The sequence below is a fragment of the Sus scrofa genome, unplaced genomic scaffold, assembly GCF_000003025.6.
Source record: "Sus scrofa isolate TJ Tabasco breed Duroc unplaced genomic scaffold, Sscrofa11.1 Contig26, whole genome shotgun sequence".
NCBI classification, from domain to species: domain Eukaryota; kingdom Metazoa; phylum Chordata; class Mammalia; order Artiodactyla; family Suidae; genus Sus; species Sus scrofa.
This window is the reverse complement of record NW_018085136.1, coordinates 222,317-243,267: the sequence shown is the minus strand read 5'-3', so window position 1 is coordinate 243,267 and position 20,951 is coordinate 222,317. Positions and strand designations below refer to the sequence as shown.

Sequence of the window (20,951 nt, the reverse complement as noted above, 5' to 3'; positions counted from 1 at the left end):
TAACAATTTTAAATATCAACGCACCCAACACAGTTTCACCACAGTATATAAGGCAACTGCTAACAACCTTAAATGGACAAATCAACAATAACACAATAATAGTGGGGGAGGTTAACACCCCACTTACACCAATAGACAGATCATCTAGACAGAAAATCAATAAGGAAACACAGGCCTTTAATGAAGCATTAGACCAGATGGACATAATAGATATTTATAGGACATTCCATCCAAAAGCAACAGAATACACATTCTTCTCAAGTGCACATGGAATATTCTCTAAGATTGATCATATCCTGGACTACAAATCGAACTTCGGTAACTTTAAGAAAATTGAAATCATATCAAGCATCTTTTCCAACCACAATGCTATATGACTGGAAATCAATAACAAGAATAAAACTGCAAAAAACACAAACACGTGGAGACTAAAAAAAAACAAAAACAAAAAAAACATGCTACTAAACAACAAATGGACCACTGAAGAAATCAAAGAGGAAATTAAAAAATACCTAGAATCAAATGACAACAAAGATACGACACTCCAAACCTATGGGATGCAGCAAGAGCTGTTGTAAGAGAAAAGTTTATAGAACTACAAGCCCACCTCAGGAAACAAGAAAAAGCTCAAATAAACAAGCTAACTTTACATGTAAAGCAGCTAGAGAGAGAAGAACAGACAAGACCTAAAATTAGCAGAAGGAAAGAAATCATAAAGATCAGAGCAGCAATCAATGAAATAGAAACAAACAAAAAAAATAGAAAAGATCAATGAAACCAAAAGCTGGTTCTTCGAAAATATCACCAAAATTGATAAACCCTTAACTAGACTTGTCAAGCAAAAAAGAGAGAGGACTCTAATCAATAAAATTAGAAATGAAAAAGGAGAAGTAACAATGGACATCACAGAAATACAAAGGATCCTCAGAGACTACCATATGCAACTACATGCCAATAAATTGGAGAACCTAGAAGAAATGGATGAATTTTTAGAAAAGCACAATCTTATAAGACTAAACCAAAATGAAATAGAAAAGTTGAACAAACCAATCACAATAATTGAATTTGAAACTGTGATTAAAAACTTAAAACAAACAAAAGTCCAGGACCAGATGGCTTCACAGGTGAATTATATCAAACATTTAGAGAAGAGCTAACACCCCTTCTTCTGAAACTACTTCAAAAAATTTCAGAGGAAGGGATACTCCCAAACTCATTCAATGAGGCCACCATCACTTTGATACCAAAACCAGACAAAGATACCATGAAAAAAGAAAACTACATGCCAATTTCACTGATGAACATTGATGCAAAAATCCTCAACAAAATACTAGCAAACCACATCCAACAATACGTTGAAAGGATTGTACATCATGATCAAGTGGGATTTATCCCAGGATGCAAGGGTTCTTCAATATCCTCAAATCCATCAGTATGATACACCACATTAACAAACTGAAGAATAAAAACCATATGACCCTTTCAACTAAAGCAGTAAAAGCCTTTGACAAGATCCAACACCAATTTTTGATAAAAATCCTTCAGAAAGTGGGCAGAGTGGAAACCTACCTCAACATAATAAAGGTTATATGTGACAAACCCGCAAAAAACAACATTCTCTGTGGTGAAAAGCTGAAAGAATTCCCACTGAGATCAGGAATATGACCAGGTTGTCCGATTTCATCACTACATTTCAACATAATTTTGGAATACCTAGCCACAGCAATCAGAGAAGTAAAAGAAATAAAACGAATCCAAATTGGAAAGGAAAAGGTAAAACTATCATTATTTGCAGATGACATGATAATATACATAGAGAATCCTAAAGAAGCTACCAGAAAACTATTAGAGCTCATCCATGAATTTGTCAAAGTCGCAGGATATAAAATAATACACAGAAATTGATGGCATTTCTGTACACTAACAATGAATGAGCAGAAAGAGAAATTACAAAATCCATCCCCTTTACCATCACATCCAAAAATAAAATACTCAGGAGTAAACCTACTTAAGAGACAAAAGACCTGTACTCTGAAAACTATAAGACACTGATGAAACAAATCAAAGAGGAAAGAAATAGATCAAAAGACATACCACTCTCTTGGATTAAAGGAGTCAATATTATCAAAATGACTATACTACCTAAGGCAATCTGCAGAGTCAATGCCATCCCCATCAAATTACCAAGGACATTTTTCACAGAACTCGAACAAAACATTTTAAAGTTTGTTTGGAAGTGTAAGAGACCCAGAATAGCCAAAGACATCCTGAAAAAGAAAAATGGAGCTGGGAAAATCAGGTCCCCTGATTTCAGACTATACTACAAAGAAACAATCATCAAAACCGTATGCTACTGACACAAAGACAGAAATATAGATCAGTGCAACAAGATAGAAAGCCAAGAATTAATCCCACACACCTACTGCCAACTAATCTATGACGGAGGAGGCAAGGATATACAATGGAGAAAGGACAGCTTGTTCAATAAGTGGTGCTGGGAAAACTGAACAGCCACGTGGAAAAGAATGAAATTAGAACACTCCCAAACACCATACACAAAAATAAACTCCAAATAGATGAAAGACCTAGATATAAGAACGGACACTCTAAAACTCTTAGAGGAAAACATATGCCAAACATTCTCTGACATAAACAACAGCAACATCTTCTCAGATCCACCTCTTAGAGTATTGACAATAAAAACAAAAATAAACAAATGGGGCTTAATTAAATGTAAAAGTTTCTGCACAGCAAAGTAAACCCTAAACAAATCAAAAATACAGCCCACAGAATGGGAGAAAATCTTTGCAAGTAAGCCACTGACAAGAGATTCATCTCCAAAATTTATAATCACCTCCTGCAGCTCCATACCAAAAAAAAAAACAAAAAAACAAACAACCTCATCCAAAAATGGACAGAAGATCTAATCAGACAATTCTCCAAAGACATATGGATGGCCAAAAAACACATGGAAATATATTTAACATCACTCATTATTAGAGAAATGCAAATCAAACAACTATGAGGTACCACCTTACACGAGCCAAATTGCCATCATAAAAATGTCTACAAACAGTAAGTGCTGGAGAGGGTATGGAGAAAAAGGAACTCTATTACACTGTTGGTGGGATTGTGAATTGGTGCAGCCACTGTGGAAAACAGTATGGAGATTCCTTAGAACACTAAAAATAGAACTACCATTTGATCCAGCAATCCCACTCCTGGGCATCTATCCAGAGAAAACCACAACTCACAAAGACACATGTACTCCAATGTTCATTGCAGCACTCTTTGCAATAGCCAAGACATGGAAACAACCTAAATGTCCATTGACAGAGGAGTGGATCAAGAAGAAGTGGTACATATACACAATGGTATATTACTCAGCCATGAAAAGGAATGAAAACCAGCATTTATAGCAGCACAGATGGACCTAGAAATTATCATACTAAGTAAAGTCAGTTGTACAATTAGACACCAACAACAAATGCTTTCATTGACATGTGGAATCTGACAAAAGGACAGACTGAACTTCTTTGCAGAACAGATGCTGACTCACAGACATTGAAAAACTTATGGTCTCATGAGGAGACAGTTTGGGGGCTGGGGGGATGTGCTTGGTTTGTGGGATAGAAATCCTGTGAAATTGGATTTTGCTGAACATTATACAACTACAGATGTGATAAATTCATTGAATAAAAAAAAGAAATACTCAAATCATTAGGGAGATTACTTGAAATGGGTTCTAAACTAACATTTACACCTAGGTGACAATACCCGCATTCTCCACTAGTTGTTGACCTGAAACCAAGAGACTGACAGATATTTTTGCACAAATATAGGTTTAGTCTGGATTATCAAGAATTGCAATTTGAGGGCCCACAAGGCTGACAAAATATGGGCAATTGGGCAATTCCCCTTAAGGCAAGAAAAATAGAATGCTCTTATAGAGGATAAAGGAGAGTTTGGAGAGTTAAGTAAATGAGTTAGGAGCCAATGTCTCTTAATTTTTGTAACAACTTACAAGGAAAGATGTCTTTCTTCTTCCTGTTGGACTCTGCTATGTTGAGGGGCAGAAAAATTCTTCCTTCTGGTCTCCTAATTTCACTTAATTGTGTTTAAGTTTATTAATTTTTGTATGGTGAGAGAATATTGATTTAGCACTGTCATAGTGGAACAGTTCTGCATACCTAGTATACTATGTGTATTCTACAAAGTGCACGAATATCCATCTTTGGTTCCAGATGCTTGAATAAAATTATTATTGAGTAAAGGACAGAGTACAAATATTTGGAGTGAATCTAGTTTTCCAATATAGTAAGCAAAAAGAAGCTCCATATTCTTGTGCTACCAAAAAAATGTGGAAGAGGGAGATTCCCATAAAATTTACTTGTATGATTTAGGAAAAAAAGTGGAGAGACAAGCTGAATTCATGTGGATAATAGAAGTTTAAAATAATCCTGTATCATTTAACTTTATGTGATTTTTTATGTGAGAAAATGCTGGAAGATAGAGTCAAAGGATTTGTTTGATTATCATCTCCTAACACCTTAACTTCCTTAGGCAGATCCCACTTGGAAAATGATGAGGCTTATTAAGGTAATTACATAGATCAATTAGGCAAACAAAACAATGAGTTCTGTTTGAATTACTCTATAACAATTGAGAATGTCAGATATTCCTTAAAGGGAAAAGATAAAAGTGGTTGAGACATAGAAACCTGAATATGTATCTTTATTCTGCCAGCATAAGAATGTGTGGTTTTAGAAATATTCCTTTCCTTCCCTGGATCTAGTTTTTTTGATGCAAAATGAAGTGAATGAGTTAGATACTATCCTTAACACACTCAATTCTCAATGACTAAGATTTTATTATTATTTTTATTTATTTGTAGATCAAATGCTTATCTCCATGTAGTTGAATTCTCAGAAAGCTAATTCATAATATAATATGAAATACAGGATATTTATTCTGCTTGTGGTGAAACATGGCCAATCATTTGCAGCAATTTCTGATTTTGGAGATTTCTTTATTTAGGAGGCTAACAGCTTGGAACTGAAGAGAAGAAACTATCTTTTAGTTCTAAAACTTACTGGTTATACCATTATGGACAAGTGAAATAAAGTATTCCAAGCCTCAGTTTTTCTCTGTATGCATCGGAAATAATTTATTCATGTCTTAAGTTTGAGATGAGATTAAATTTGAAAAGGGATTGCAAATAATAAATGTTCAGTGCATGATACTTCCTTTTAATAGCAAATTTAGGGCAGATTAGAAACAGACAGGATGAGTAATACTTTATTAACTGACCTAACAAAGAAAGTATCTATCTTATTCTAAATTCTCCTGAAAGAGGAGATGGGGAATTCTCAAAGGGTAAATGTTGACATCTTTCAAATTCCCAAGTGTTTTTTTAATCCATTTCTAGTGCCTTAGGATTGTTGCTGAAATTCAACCTCTATCCACAGTTATGGAATAGAAATGTGGAAACAGTGTTCTGGGTGAAGAATAAAAATATAGCTTTATTGTTTTGCCTGGCAAAGGGGCCAGAGCAGGGTAATGTCTTAAGGATTATGCCCCTTTTGGAAAGGTTTAGGGAGTGTTTTATACTTTGGGGTGTGGAAACCAGGGCCTCAGATAAGCATCAGTGTAGAGGCAAACTTGTATTGTCTTCAAAGCTGGTGTTTAGTGGTGCCCAGGATTGGTTATGGTTGTCCTCCTGCTTCCTGGAATGAAGAATACTTCATCAAGTAGTTCTTCCATTTGTTGGGGTTTTAGATCTGCAGAAAGACTCAAAGATTTTGTTATGTATATTCCTTAAGGTAAAAAAGGACCATGCACCAAGGCAACACTATTGTCTCTTTACTGCTTCTCCCTGGTTTCTGCATCCCCTCCCTTCCCTGATTAGCAACTTCCCTTTGGAAGTCAACTGAGAGTTACTCCCTAAAAATAAGAAATGAAGGACATGAAAGACTTGCATGACTTGGAGACCCATAGGGCACTAGATTGGTTAAAGGATGAGAACTAGTCTTCTGATAGACTTTGTTGATAAATGGATGTCAAAGAATCCTCTTGCTAACTCTTTGATAAGTTTTTAGTTTGAAAGTAATGTGGGACCATGATCAAGTTCAAGACTTGAAGTCAGAGAGTCTTGAATTATATCAAGTCCATTCCTCACTAAATATGTGTCCTGGGTTACAAGGCTTAACTTCTCATGTCTCAATTTTCCTAACATCCAATCACATATAAGTCTTTTTAAAAAATATTAAATGAGATAATTTATATAAAATTCTTTGTACAATTCCTAGCATATATAAATCAGTTCATTAGTTTTTGAGCCTCACTTATAGTAACTTGATCTTTGGAAAAACTTTACTAGTTACCAAATACCAGCATCTCTCAAGAGGAAAGTAGACTTACTTTCCTTAGTCCTTAACCATCTCATAATTTGTAATATTGCAGACTCCAAAAAAACATGGAAAGACAGATAAAAAATGCTATTGGAAAATTTGACTTTAAAGCAAATTTTAAAAGATTCTGCACAAATGCATTAAATAACAGCAAATCCCACTTCCCATGTAAGGCAAGCATGGAGAAAAACAGAATGAGCCAGGTGTTCAGGCAAATAGAACAAAATTTATTAGCGGGGAAAGGGAGAGGGTGATTGACTCTTGAGAAGAGCCAGACCCCACCCTTCTTGTTGGGCCTTCTTCTACCCTGTGGATGGGAACTTGGACTCCCTGAGGCATGGGGAGGTTGGTTTATCTTTCACCTGCAGCTGGACTCTGGTGGCCATATACAGTCATGAGAAAATCAGAGTGTCTCATGGTAGGGTGGTCTCATAATCTTGAGAAAGCTGGAGGTGTGTGGTGACCCACAGTGAGGGGGGAAGTGTTTCATAGTCTTGAGAAAGTAGGCACAAATGGCAAAAACAAGATGTTGCTTGAGCAAGGTGGTCAGTCTCATGGATCAGCATAAAAAGCCATTTTAACAATGATCCTCCATGTAGCCCCTAACATCCCAAATAAAATAGAAAACCCATGGTGCAATAACACACAGGGCAGGCATATTTAGATTTTTTTATGTGTTACAGCTTATCTCTAAATACCTTTATTCTAAAATCAAAAGAAAAGAACTTTTAAAAAGTGAAATCATGGCACTTGTAGAAAAGTCAAATGGACACATGGCAATGATTTTATTTAGCTCATTGATTAAGGAGGGAACTAGTAACATACTATAATCAGACTAAAGAAGAATCCATTATACTACCCTTATATTATTCACCCAGGGATGTGTAATGATCTTAAAAATAAATGTGACATTGTCTTTTTCTGTAATTATCAGGGATACCATCAAACTTTTACCAGACAATTTTGCATTTCTATGGACAAAAGCTATTTGAATTTTTATCACTTTTCTACAACTTAAAGATTTATAAAATATCTAAAAGGCAGAAAAAGGCATATACTCCATGGAATCATATGTCAACAAAAATAAATCAGTCAATCTAAGAAAGAATTGGAAAATTTGAGGATTTGAGCCAAATTTGAGGATTATATCCTGAGAAGAGAATCTTAGAAAACTGAGAATGCTCCTGCCTGACAGAAATTAAGGCACAGTTATATAAGATCTTGAGACAGAATGTTGTACATCAAATGATGTATTAAGGAGAGTTTACATAATCCAGATCTAAGGGGTATCATAGTCAGTCATGTGAACCCTTACAATAACAATAAAGCAGGCAATCCTTTAAAGAGTTTTCTTATTGAATCTGGGAGAATGTAGCACTTTACTGTGGAACAGTTCTCCTGCCAATGGGGAGATTTGGTCCATGCATAATGCAAATACACAAGGCACCATGTGGGGAGAGAGGAGACCAAAGTACAGTGATTTTTAAATCCTTATGTTTTTCTTGAGTTGCCGTGAAATATGATTTTTTCAAACATATTACTTTAAAGTGAATGCTACTGATGATACACAGATTTCCACTGAATACACCCAGTAACCATTATATTACATTTCAGTATTTCATAATACATTTTACTGAAAAAAGTTGAATTTATTTAGCAGGTATACATCATGTACAGTTGCTTTATAAATAAAATAAATTTATAAAATGGAAAATTATTTTCTCATTGGTTTTATTTCATTAATTTTACAAATGATAAAATACAAAGTTCTGCATAAATTGGAAATCTGACAAGAAAGAGCACTTTGAAAATTAGAGATTAAAAAGATGTTCATATGTTTGCATATGGAGGTATGATGAAAGTGGAGGGAAACTATTAATGGCTAATACAGCACACCTGGGTAAGGGTAGGAAGCTGTTACCACGACAGGGTCTGGGAAGGAGGGAAGAGAGAAATTGAAGGAACTCAGAAGGCCCATCCAAGTAGCACAGCCTCAGTTAAATGCACCCAGTCATAGAAACACCACAAAAGGGAACTGGGTCAATAAACTCCAGGGCATTCCTCTTTTTTTTTCCTTTTCTCACTTTCCCTCTAATATTCAGCTAGCATATTTGGCCAGAAGCTGGTTGAGGCAGATCAGAAAAGACAGCTGCACAGTGTCTTCTGTGGAAAAAGTGAGATATCTTAGTGGGTGAAAGGGTATATCTAATTACCATTCCAACATTTTATTCAATTTTTTCATGTAAGTGAGATAGCAGAAAAAAAAGAAAAAAGGGGAAATGAGTTTTCCAACTGATTTATTCACTTAATTTCATGAACACCCATATATGACAGACCCTGAAATAAGAGCTGGCCATAAAGAAATGAAGAAGATATAGACAGGCCTAAGTCTCTTAGATGTACTGAAGAGATTTTTAGATGGAATAGAAGGATGAATTTTTTTGTGTATCAAGAGTTTGAATAAGCAGGGCCAATAGTTGTAAATTTTTTTTATAAATTTATGGAAGAGTTTTTAACATTTCTTATTAATTGAGAAGCAGTCAATTTTACTACATGTTGAGCCCCCATGCCTGATGTCCCCCACAAAGTCCCAGAGACCAACTGACAGAAGGTGGTGAAGAAGGATTCAATACAATTCAATTCAGATTTATTTAAAAACCCCAAATATATGTTTCAAATAAATATTTGCTATTGAAAATATTGTCTTTATAGTTTAATTCCCCACTTCTGAATTCATCTACAGCATTGAAGTGATAAAAGACATGATGAAAGTGACTGAATGCACTCTTTTGTTTTTGGCTTTTTGTATGATTTTTATTTTTTATTTTTATATGATTTTTATATTTTCATTATAGCAGGTTTACAATGTTCTGTCAATTTCCCACTGTAGAGCATAGTGACAGTTGCACATACAAATACATATTATTTTTTCTCACATTAGCATGCTCCATCATAAGTGACTAGTTATGGTTCCCAGTGATATACAGCAGGATCTCATTGCCTATTCATTCCAAAGTCAAAAGTCTACATCTATTAACCACAAGCTCCCAGTCCATCCCATTCCCTAGCACTCCCCCTTGACGACCACAGGTCTATTCTCCAAGTCCATTGTTTTATTTCCTGTGGAAAGATTCATTTGTGTCATAAATTAGATACCAGATATAAATCTTACCATATGCTATTTGTCTTTCTCTTTCTGATTTACTTCCCTCAGTGTGAGAGTCTCTACTTCCATCCAGGTTGCTGCAAATAAGCATTATTTTATTATTTTATATGGCTTAGTAGTATTCCAATGTGCATATATACCACAACTTAATTAAAATATTTGTTGAGGGGCATTTGGGTTATTTCCATGACTTGGCTACAGTGAATATTGCTTCAATGAACATGTGTATGCATGTGTATTTGTCAAGGAGAGTATCGTCCAGATATATGCCCAAGAGTGGGATTGCGCTATCCTATGATAGTTTTATGTACAATTTTCTAAGGAATCTCCATACTATTTTCCATACTGGTTGTACCAGCTTACATTCCCACCAAAAGTGAAAGAGGGTTCCCTTTTCTACAAACCCCCTCCAGCATTTGTTTTTTGTGGACATATTAATGCGGCCATTCTGACTGGTGTGAGGGGGTATCTCAGTAGTTTTGATTTTCATTTCTCTAATAATCACAGATGTTGAACATTTTTTCATCTGTATATCTTCTTTGTAGAAAAGTCTCTTCAGGTCTTGTGATGATTTTTCAATTGAGTTGTTGCCTTTATTGCTTTTGAGTTGTATGGTTGTTTGTATTTTTTACAGATAAATCCCTTGTCAGTTGCATCATTTGACAAAATTTTCTCCCATTCTGTATGTTGTCTTTTGGTTTTCCTTTGGGTTTCCCTTACTGTGCAAAAGTTTGTGAGTTTGATTATGTCCCACTGGTTTATTTTTGCTATTATTTCTGTTACCTTGGGAGACAGACCTTATAAAACATCTGTAAGGTGATGTCAGAGGATGTTTTGCCTGTGTTCTCTTTTAGGAGTTTAATGGCATCTTGCCTTACATGTAAGTCTTCAAGCCATTTTGAATTTATTTTTGTGAATAGTGTCAGGGTGTGTTCCAATTTCATTGATTTACCTTCAGCTTCAGTTTTCCCAGTCCCATTTTCTTAAAAGAAATTTTTTTTCCCATTTTAAATTATTGTCTCCTTTGTTGAAGACTATTTGACCATAGGTGTCTGGGCTTATTTCTGAGTTCTCTATTATGTTCCATTGGTCTGTATGTCTGTTTTGGTACCAGTACCACACTGTCTTGATGACCTTTGTAATATTGCCTGAAGTCTGGGAGAGTTATGCCTCCTGCTTCGTTGTTATTCCTCAGGATTGCTTTGGCAATTCTGGGTCTTTTGTGGTTCCATATTGATTTTTGTATTGTTTCTTTTAGTTCTGTGAAAACTGTCATGGGTAATTTGAAAGGGATTGCATTGAAGCTGTAGATTGCTTTAGGTAGTATGGCCATTTTTACAATATTAATTTTTCTGACAAATGAGCATGGAATACCTATCAATTTTTTGTATCTTCCTTAATTTCCTTGACTAACATTTTATAGTTCTCAGCATATAAGTCTTTCACCTCCTTGGTCAGGTGTATTCCCAGGTATTTGATTTTTGGGGTGCAATTTTAAAGGGTATTGTATTTTTCTATTCCTTTTCTAATATTTCATTTTTGGTACACAAAAATTTTACTGATTTCTGAATGTTAATCTTATATCCTGCTATTTTGGTGAATTTGTTTATAAGTTCAAGCAGTTTTGGGGTTTAGTCCTTAGGATTTTCTATATTTAGTATCATGTCATCTGCATAAAGTGACAATTTTACCTCTTCCTATTTGGATGCATTTTATTTCTTTTGTTTGATTGCTGTGGCTAGGATTTTCTGTATTATGTAGAATAAGAGTGGTGAGAGTGGGCATTCTTGTCTTCTTCCAGATTTTAGTGGGGAGACTTTCAGCTTTGCTCCATTGAGTATTATATTTTCTGTGGGTTTGTCATGAATGGCTTTTATTATGCTAAGGTAAGTTCCCTCTGTACCAACTTAGGTAAGAGTTTTGAACATGAATGAATGTTAGACATTGTTAAATTATTTTTCTGCATGTATTGAGAAGATCATGTAGTTTTGACTATTCTTTTGTTAATGTGGAGCATGATATTGATTTATTTGGTTATGTTGAACCATCCTTGTGCACCTTGGAAGAATCCCACCTGGTCGTGATGTATGATCTTCCTTTATACGCTGTTGGATTCAGTTGGACAAAATTTTGTTAAGAATTTTTGCATCTATATTCATCAAACATATTGGCCTATAGTTTTCTTTTTTGGTTATATCTTTGGTTTTGGAATTAGGGTGATTTGGGCATTATAAAATGTCTTTGGGAGTGTTCCTCCTTCTTCAATCTTTTGGAAAAATTTAAGGAGGATGGGTATAAGTTCCTCTTTGTATGTTTGGTTCAATTTACCTGTGAAGCCATCTGGTATGGACATTTATTTGTAGGGCATATTTTTATGACATATTCCATTTCATTTTCAGTGATCAGTCTATTCTGTTGATCTATTTCTTCTTGATTCAGTTTTGGCAGGCTGTAAATCCCTAGAAAGTTGTCCATTTCTTCTAGGTTGTCAAATTTGTTGGCATACAATTGTTCATAGTATTCCCTCTTGGTTATTTTTATTTCTGTAGTATCTGTTGTGACTTCTTTTTCATTTCTTATTTTATTTGGAATTTTTCTCTTCTCTCCTTGGTGAGTCTAGCCAGTAGTTTATAAATTTTGTTTACCTTATCAAAGAACCAGCTCTTGGTTTTATGATTTTCTATTGTTATTTGAATCTCTATTTTATTGATTTCCTCTCTGATCATTATGATTTCCTTATTTCTTCTGAATTTAGTATTTTTCTGTTCTTCTTTTTTCTAATTCATTTAGGTGTTGGATTAAGCTGTCAATTGGAGATTTTTCTTCTTTTTTGAGGAAAGCCTGTATTGCTATGAAATTCCATCTGATTACTCTCTTTGCAACATCACATAGATTTTGAGTGGTTGTGTCTTCATTATCATTTGTCTAGATGAATTTTTTTTTTTTGTCTCTTTGTTGTTGTTGTTGTTGTTGTTGCTATTTCTTGGGCCGCTCCCGCGGCATATGGAGGTTCCCAGGCTAGGGGTTGAATCGGAGCTGTAGCCACCGGCCTACGCCAGAGCCACAGCAACGCGGGATCCGAGCCACGTCTGCAACCTACACCACAGCTCACGGCAACGCCGGATCGTTAACCCACTGAGCAAGGGCAGGGACCGAACCCGCAACCTCATGGTTCCTAGTCGGATTCGTTAACCACTGCGCCACGATGGGAACTCCTAGATGAATTTTTTATTTCCTTCCTGATTTCCTCACTAAAACATTGGTTTTTTAGAAGCATGTTATTTAGTCTTCATTTAGTAATTTTTTCTCATTTCTTTTCCTGTGGTTAATTTCTAGTTTCATGCCATTGTGGTCAAAGAAGATACTTGAAATATTTTCTACACTCCTAAATTTGGTAAGGTTAACTTTGTGCCCCAATATGTGATTGCTTCTTGAGAATGTTCCATTTGCACTTGAGAAGAATATATATTCTAGTATTTTTGGATGTAATGTCATGAAAATATTAAGTCCAACTTTTCTATTTTGTCCTTTAGGATCTATGTTGCTTTATTGATTTTCTGTCTAGAGGCTCTGTCCATTCATGTGAGCGGGGTGTTAAAATCTACTATAATTGTGTTCCCCATCAATTTCTCCTTTTATGTCTGTTAGTATTTGTAGTAGGTATCTGGGTGTTAGGGGCATATATATTGACAATTATAATATCCTCTTCTTGTGTGGATACTTTATCCATTAAATAATGTCCTTATTTGTCTTTCTTTATGGCCTTTGATTTAAAGTCTATCTTGTCTGATATGAGTATTGGAACTCCTGCTTCCTGTCTGGACCATGGGCATGAAATATCTTTTCCCATCCACTCACTTTCATCCTCTGTGTGTCCGTTGCCCTAAGGTGAGTCTCGTGTAGACAGAAGATTGAAGGATTTTGCTTTTTTATCGAATCTGCATCTCTGTGTCTTTTGATTTGAGCTTTCAGTCCATTGACATTTAAGGGGATTATTGATAGATATGTATTAATTGCCATTTTAAACCTTGTTTTCCAGTTGAGTCTATGTTTCTCTTATGTCCATTCCTTTTTTTTTTTGTTTTGTTTTGATGTTTCATTTATTTTATGCATAAATACTTTTCTTTTCAATTTTTGTGAAGGAAATTTTTGGATTAGATTTGTAATTGCCCTGTTTTTTTAAGTATGCTAGCCCATTCTTTTATCTGCTTGCTTTAGCCTGATAGTCATAAAGGCTCAAACACATCATGTAAATTAAAAAAAAATCTACATTTTCTTTCTTTCCTTCCCCACATTGTGTGATTTCAATGTCTTTGATTTATTTATTTTTAAAAAACATCTTCATGTTTAGATCTGTTTGCCAGCTTACTTATGTGATTGATTTTCAGTTGTGTTTTTCTCCAATTTATTCTTATTATTGCTCCTTTTTTCTGAGAAGTCCTTTCAGTATTTTTTTATGTATGGGTTTAGTATAGCTGTACTCTTGTAGCTTAAGTTTGTGAATCTGCATTACTTTTTGTATCTTGTCTTATTTCCTTGATATTCAGCCTTAAGTCCTTCAGTATTTTCACTATCTCCCTTTTGAAGTCATAGTCTTGTCAGACTGCAGAAATCTGTTTCATTTTTGACTGTTTTGGGTGATTTCTCCTGTTCCTTACCTGGGAATGGTTTCTGAACTTCATCTCCCTTATGTTTTTCTTTTTCTGTGAGTTTGGGTAAGCCAAACTGTATTCTTGTAAGGCTATATCTATGCCAGAGCAATGCTTTGTATTTTTTTGAAGTGGTTAATGTTTATTTTTGGTTTTGGATTTTGAATATTAGCTGTCTCTTTCTTAAGTGTGAGCAGGCTCTTATCCCCAGGCTGCTCAGTGTGTTTTCAGGAAGAAGGAGACAATGGTTAGGGCCAGCAGACAGTGCCTGGTTGCTGGGCTCTCAACAGAAGAAAGCACCTGCAGGAAGGCGGTACAGGCTACTTCTAGTTGCAGGGCCCTGGGAAGTGGTAATTTGTTCTAGGCTGATCTACCAGGTGTCCAGAGAATTGCACAATAGCAGCAGCAGGGTGTGTGAGTTCCCAGTGGAATGAGAGCAAAAACTTCCAGTGTTCAATTGCAGTGCCCTCTCCTGAGGTGATTGGAACCACAGGTGGTGCTTGTTCAGGCACCCCAATTGGAACAGGCCCTGCCTCTCCCTGGAGTCAGTGATATCTGTTATCAGTTGTTCCCACCCCCTATAGAGCATGCATGAAGCAACCTGTCTCACTTAGCCTACATAGGAGGTGATGCACAGGCTGCTCCTAGTTGCAGGATTCTGGGAAGTGGCAGATATCAAGTGTGGGGGTACTGCGCAGAGTGCAGTGGCAGCAGCAGGGCCACTGTGTTCTGAGGGGTGCAAGAGAACCATCAGATGGTGTTCAGTCACAGTGCCCTTCTCTGTGGTGCCCTTGAGGTGATTGGGGCTGCAAGTGGTATCTGTTTATGGACCCCCTAATATTGACAATTTCTGGCTTCCATTCTCTCATCCCAATAACGTGAATCACTTTTCTTGTGACATTTTCACCCTGATACAACTTGCTTGCCCTGATACTTTCCTTGTTGGTCTGTTGGTTGCCTCAATGGTGGGGTGATGCTTGTGATAGATCAATAATGTTATTAGTATCCTATGTGATCATCCTGTGCAGGAAAAAGCCCTGCCTACCTACAGCTCGCTCATCACAATTTTGTCTTGTTCTTTGTTCCTGTATTTTATTATGAAATCAGTAGCTACTTTTTCCACAGATGAATCCATAACAGTATTCTCTACTATTGTTACTCCCATGTTAAACTCTGTTCCCTACACATTAAGGAAAACAGAGGTCACAAAATGTCAGTTAAAGGGTATTAAACAGAAATTAAATTTCAAATAATAATAATATAGTATGGAAATTTTATTTCTATCTTTATATTTACATTGTCATATTTATTATTATAAGCTTCTTTCCATACTTCTCACCTGACAATAATAACATCTCTCCAATGTAGTTTTTATTATGATTAGTCCCATTCTACATTTGAAGAACAGTGAAGTTCAAAAAAGTTAAATAACCCACCCAATATTACAGGCAGGGATAGTGTTCAGATCTGCATTCTTCTAAAAACAAATCTGATTCTCTTTCTGTCATGTCAGTTCTGTCAGAGAAATATCAGAATTTCATCAGAACCTCTACTGTTTGTAGTAATTGAAATTTTTCCTTTATAATTACATAGTTATATACTATACCTACATATAAAACCAGTGCATTCTTAGAAAGCTGTATGTCCTGCTGGTATCTAGGATGGTGTGGAATATGAAATAGAAAAAAAATCCTGTGAGTAGTCTCTTGGCATATAATTGATACAGCTATCCAATATTGGATTACTAATACTTTTGGGATAAGTTGTCAGTGATTATAAATATTAGCTTACTGTCTTTAACCTGATTTCAACATTTTGAAGTATTTCATTTTTCATTTTTTTATTTTAATTTTTTTCTTTTATGGCCACACCCATGGCATATGGAAGTTCACAGGCTAGGGGTTGAATCAGAGCTGTAGCTGTTGGTCTACACCCCAGCCACAGCAATGCCAGATCTGATCTGCATCTGCAACCTACACCACAGCTCACAGCAGTGCTGGATCCTTAACCCCCTGAATGAGGCCAGGGATTGCACCTATAACCTCATGGATACTAGTCAAATTTTTTTCTGGTGAGCCAAGATGGAAACTCCTTGAAGTGTTCTCAAATGGTCAAATGACACTATAATATTCAAGTTTAGTATTCTAATTTTACAGAAAAAAATGGGGGATTAGAAAGTTTAAATTATTAGACCATAGGACCTGTAAGTCATCTTTGAAGCATAATACATTCCTTTACATTCTGTGATCTTTGCATTATGTAGAATGTTTTGGTATGGATTTTAATTATAATTTAGTAAATGAAAATATTTTGATTATATGCAAAGGAAAGTGATAATTTTATATGAGCAATTACTAGCAATTAAAGCTACATGCTCTTCAAAAACACACAGTAGACTATAGCTGTAAAATAATTACACTATTAGAAAGCTGGTTTTATACTTAGTTCCTTGAATTTGAAATTCTCTTTGACAACTTCATTAGAAGATTGTTATTATTATTTTGTCTTTTTGCCTTTTCTATGGCCACTCCTGTGGCATATGCAGCTTCCCAGGCTAGGGGTCTAATCAGAGTTGTAGCTGCCAGCCTATGCCAGAGCCACAGCAATGTGGGATCCCAGCTGCATCTGTGACCTACACCACAGTTCATGCAGTGCTGGATCCTCAACCCACTGAGCAAGGCCGGGGATCAAAACCACAACCTCATGGTTCCTAGTCAGATTTGTTAACAACTGAGCTACAGCAGGAATTCCAGAAGATTATTAAATAAGGTTATTATATAATAATTCATAATAATCATATATATAATTCATTCCATAGCTGGTCAAAGAAAGAATTTATCTACCAAATACCTAAATTTGTTGTGAATTTATTTTGTTTCTTCTAAAAAATGAAGTCTGATATCTAAATACAAATGTGTGTGAATGTCATAGCTGTGTTTAGAGTTTCCTCTTTTGACAGAAAGATCCAGCTCCCTCTTCATGGCTACCATATATTCTACTGAATAAATCATCAGACTCAGTGATAACAATCATCAAGCATAATATGGTTACAAAATCATTTTGGAAATTAAGAACACTAACTTCAGGATCAGGAGATAGGAGTTTTCTTTCACATTACATCATCATCTCCTTTTTAAATGTTAAACAACTTACTCTATTTCTACAGGTGTTTTATTTAGTAACATTGGAAGATGTTTCCACCATTTGTAATTCTACCCAAGCCAATGTATTTAATCCCAATAATATTGGGGTTTTTTTGTCTTTTTTTTGTTATTTCTTGGGCCGCTCCAGTGGCATATGGAGGTTCCCAGGCTAGGGGTCCAATCGGAGCTGTAGCCACCAGCCTATGCCAGAGCCACAGCAACATGGGATCTGAGCCGCGTCTGCAACCTACACCACAGCTCACGGCAACACCAGATCGTTAACCCACTGAGCAAGGGCAGGGACTGAGCCCGCAACCTCATGCTTCCTAGTCAGAATTGTTAACCACTGTGCCACAATGGGAACTCCCCAAATAATATTGTTATATTTGCTTCTACTTCAATTTGAAGTAAAATTGCAAGACTCATGAGACTACACTCCACCTATTGTTCCTGATAAACAACTTAGGGGATGTCCTTTTTTGGTAAAATGCTTTGTTGATGGACTAAAACAATGTGAGCTCTGCTCTTGAGTGCTTTGTTATTTGGAGAACATGGTCCTACTATCTACTGAAATGCATGAAGCTGTCCATAAAGACAATTTGGCAGGTACTTGGTTTTTGTGAAATTAGTCCCTGAAAATATCAATGTTCAACCCACACCTCAATCAGCTTCTGACTAACAGTCATAAGATCCATGTAAAATTTTTCCTTTTTTCCTTCTTGTTACCCTTCATTTTGAGAATCTGTGTTACTATCTCTCCTTCAATTCCTCTTTGAAACATTATATTCACAGACATCATTTACAGATTTAGACCTATTCTAATCTCTTTCCTTTCTAGGCTCTTCTAGGGATTAGAGAGCTAAACTACTTAGATGTAAGGATTCTACCCTTGCTCTCTACCTAGCTCTATAGCTCCTAAATAGAAGGTGGTGACCACTTAATGAACCATTGTGAATGGATTCATATCCTTCATTAGGTTGGGATTGATGACTTTTTCATTACATTATGATTCTCTGATTTGACTTTGTTTTTCATTTCAGAGTTTAAACAGAATTTAAAGACATTTTCAACTTGACTCTTCAGCTAAATTCATATTATAATTCTTTAGATATTTTCAACTCATCACTCAGCCTTTGTTTTGCAACTATACCTACAAATATTATTTCAGAAATATAATAGTGAGATGTCCATTCAAACTAAGTTTAGTCATGTGGTTTCAGCTTTCATCAAGTCTTCTCCTTAATGACACATGTTACTCATAAGTGACCATATTCTCTAGAGTCCATCCAGAATTATGAACAACTTATTTTTCTTATTAATGCAAACATATTTGAATATGTTTAGTGAGTTTCTCTACAGGAATATTTATGGGTTGAATTAAATTTATTTACAAAATAATTTCAAACACTGGTGTTTATTTCCTTTAATAGATAATCATAACTGGCTTTAAGAGTTGGTAGCAGCATATATGTGTCACATGATTTAGTTGTAAAACAATACTTTAAAATGAAAATCCTGGTCCAAATTTTAGTTGTAAGACAATGATTTAAAGATGAAAATCTTGACCTGGATATTTTTACCTTTGGAAAATTAAGTTCTAATTCCCTATCTATGTTAATTTGTTCTAAATTGTGAATACTAATTTTCTATTTTTCTCTTCCATTGGGATGTCTTACAATTATAATTAAATGATTGAAATATATGAATTTTACAATCTCTAAGAATAATTGAAGAATATAACTGTTTTCACCACCATCATATGAATTTAAGACCAGAATTGGCACAATACAAACTTTAAAGAAGTACTATAAAATTTACCTGATGTGAAATTCCAATATTTCAATAGGGTTTATAATTATCACTCAATTTATATTTGAAAAAATATTTTAAAATTATGATGCATCAATGGTAGATCAATTAAAAACAAATTATTATTATAACATTGAAAAATCAGATAGTTACCCTCCTAAATTATTAATTTGCACAACCCTTAATATTTAGACTCCATAATATGCTTGTATGTTATCAAATACCTAAAATCATAACTTGTCATATTTTGTTTCTTTTTTTTTCTTGTCATATTATTTTTGTGACAAGAATAACTTAAGGATGAATTCAAAATTAAATGCTCTAAAAGTTTTCTTCTTCTAATCACTTAAATGAAATAATTGGGTTGTTGGCAAGGTCTACTAATGGTGGTAAAATACCCATGAGGTCCATTTAGCCACAGCTAAGAAAATTCATAGAATTTGCCTGAAAACAGCACATGTAGTATCACTTTTAAGGCTTATCCAAATATATCATTTATAAATCAACAAAGAAATATTGAGGCTAAATTGTTGGCATTTGTAATCTTATAGACTCTTTCTTGGTGAAATAGCAGCTGCCTGGGGCCCTGGCCATGGAGTTATGTCAGACAAGTTTATAGGTGAGATTTTTTTCCACTAAATTGTATAATTATAAACTCTTAGGTTTAAATGGACCTTATATATAATGAAATCACATTTCATCCTCACCCCTTTTTCAGCACACACAAAAAAAATCACAAAATATAGACTCAAGTACAAGAATACCAACTTAGCAGTAAAAATATTTTGGGATATATTTTCTTATTGACATAAGTTCAAAATATAATAATAATAAAATAGTTATAATTAATTAGAATAATACTACAATTCATGATTTTCTCCATCTTCCCCATTTAAGAATACATCATAAAAATTTTGATATCGCAAAAATTTTAAAACAACTCTGTTAAAACCTATACATTAATCAAAGAGAAAAACTATGTTTTAATAATCCATTTCTCCAATGTTGAACAATAAACATTGTTTATAAATTTTCACCAGCTCTTAATAATTGTGTTGACGTATATGTAAATGATAATTTTCCTCCCTTAAAAATTTTCCTTTGGGGTTTATTCATAGATGGTATATTGCAAGAGCCAAAGAAAAATGAAAAAGTGATTTCTATTTCTTCAAGTTACTTTTAAAACACTTTTTCCATTCATGTCTTACACTTACATTACATATTCTCTACTCTTCTGATCTGTTAGGGGAGCCCTAAACAGAATAAGTGAATACAAAGGAGCTGCTGCACTTTGTTTCCACATATTTATAGAATTTTTTGTTTTGATAATTAAAAAAATAAAGCTCTTTACTCATATATCTTTGAAAGAAAATGCTTATTTTTGTCCAATGCATTTTATTGTATTTATACCTCCTTTTCCCTTGTCTTAGGAAATTAATGTCCCCAAATTTCTCATTTTATTAATAATGAAATAGCTTGTAACCTGGAATGATGGAGGAAGGAAGCTGTGGTAAGATGGGAGAAGATGGCATGAGAATGCATGCAGCAGAACTATAAAGGCATGGGAATGTCATTCATATCATGGATGGATGCCTTGATGATGTTTGATAATGAAATTTCAGGGATTCAGGGCATTTAACAGGAAGATTCTTTAGACTTTGCATGAACACATTAATATACATAATAAGTATCCAAAAAATATTTATCGAGTGAGTGAACTTCAGGATGTATTTAGAGTAGGTAATAGATTTTATGTGTTCTTGTGTTAGTTACT

At 34.8% G+C, this 20,951-nt stretch overlaps 1 pseudogene; it reads left to right on the top strand.

The window, feature by feature from the left end:
* LOC110258634 overlaps positions 1–20,951 on the top strand; it is a 115,277-nt pseudogene that overhangs the window by 65,850 nt on the left and 28,476 nt on the right.